Below are 1,923 nucleotides of genomic sequence, written 5' to 3' on the forward strand. Positions count from 1 at the left end.
TGGCTATTTAATGTTCTACCAGAACCTCATGTCTTACCAAAGGAAAATAAATACAGTTTCTTTAAGTAATCAGTTAAGACCAAACTTGTACTAAGCACGATGTCAGCCTGTATTTGACATTATAATTAGACCGAGACTGGAGAACACAGTGGTGGTGGTTTTAGCAAAACAGACTAGTACACTTTAAAGACCCTGGTTAACTTTCATGGGACAGATTAGTATTATAAGTATTAAAAGAGAATTCATGCATCTGTTCCTGAATGTGCTGAATTTCTACTGAACAAGGTTAGATTTAGGCATGTACAGGTCCCCTGAATCAAAGCTTTAAGTAAATTACAAACACTTGGTGCTTTTTTTTTTCAGAAGGACACTCAGTGTGTATTTTAGGTTACCTGGACCTGTTCCTAAAGAAAAAGCTTTTCAGTGGATCTGTTCTATCCTTTCATCCTAACCTATTTATTACGTGCTGATAAGTGCCGTTTTGACTGTTTTTGACAAAAAGCCTTTGAGAGGCTTTTTTTTTGCTTTTTTTTTGTTTATTTGCTTATTTAGCACCAGAGAACAAGAGAAGGATGTAGAATGTTTTTTGTATGTTGGATTTTTACTCTGAAATATTTTCAATGTTCATTTTATTTTTTGTAAAAATTATATGTCTTTAAAATGAAACCTTTTCACTTCTTATTCTAATTAGCCCTCAGAATATAATTATTATTTAATAGAGACTCCATCAATGTAATTATAAGGCATATTGAGTGGAGTGCAAAACAGAACATTCTTAGAGTTACTATTTTTATATATTCCGTGCATTTTAAATACGTCTATGAGAGATGAGAAAAGTAACGCCTAACATTGGGAGGCAGCATATGTAGCTTTCACTTGAAAATGGTTAGAAGATTTCCATACTTGTAAATGATCATTATTCTGAGTCCCTTTTTTGTAAGCGGTTCACTTTTTTTTCTGTCAAACACTTTCATAGCATATTTCATAGCAGAGCAAAATGAAAATTCTTAGGAGTTAGGTTCTTACATACTTTTTTTCTAATTCAGTGATTAAATCTGTCTTATTTCCTTGTAAAATGAAAGAGACTTCACTGGAAGGATTATAAATGACCCTTGTAGATTAGATATTCCAAATTTAGATGGCTGAGTAGAAAATCAGTTAACTCTTCCTTTTTAATTATAGTGAAACAACCAATTGCATTGACAATTATATTTTAACTTGATGATCCTGTATGTATATATGTGTGTATGCATATATGTCTGTGTGTATACAAACAGTCTACATTGCTGCTTTTCTTGGGAAAACTTAGACCAATCCTCCATATTCTGTAATATAGGAGATTTTTTTTCCCCTATATATACATTCTGTGGCTTTCTCTGGAATTTTAAAATTGCACAGTTGTTCTCATTACTGATCCGTAGAAGTTTTTTTACTGGAACTGATGGACATAAAATTAATGCAGCTGTAGTCATACTCAGCTAAAGTTGAAAATACCCTACTGTCTATGAGACTTCAGGTGTAAGGATGCTAAACACAGATTTTTATAGTGATTAAAGGCGATCAACCTTAGAATCTATCACTGTCCAGTCCTCCTGTTTGTGCCGTTCTGAATGATAACTGAGATGTGTGAGACTGAGGGGAATGCACTGAAGAAAATAATGCTTTCAGCACGGACCTTCCCACAGCAGTGTCAGCTTTCTTGACTACCTTGTTAAAGGTTATGCTTTTGTTCAGTTTAAACAGTCAGTGTTTCAAATATCACAGGAGATTCTGTGCATTACAAGGCCACAGATGCCTTGTAATGAAAACATAACAACATCAGCATATCATCTATCAGAATTTGTAACTGGATGTATTCCATGACAGTTAAAGAAGGGATATAAAGGATTAGGTAGCCTAGTCTATATTTGTTTGAAAAACTGT

The sequence above is a fragment of the Nothoprocta perdicaria genome, unplaced genomic scaffold (assembly GCF_003342845.1).
Source record: "Nothoprocta perdicaria isolate Ctin4 unplaced genomic scaffold, notPer1 scaffold_112, whole genome shotgun sequence".
Classification (NCBI taxonomy): Eukaryota; Metazoa; Chordata; class Aves; order Tinamiformes; family Tinamidae; genus Nothoprocta; species Nothoprocta perdicaria.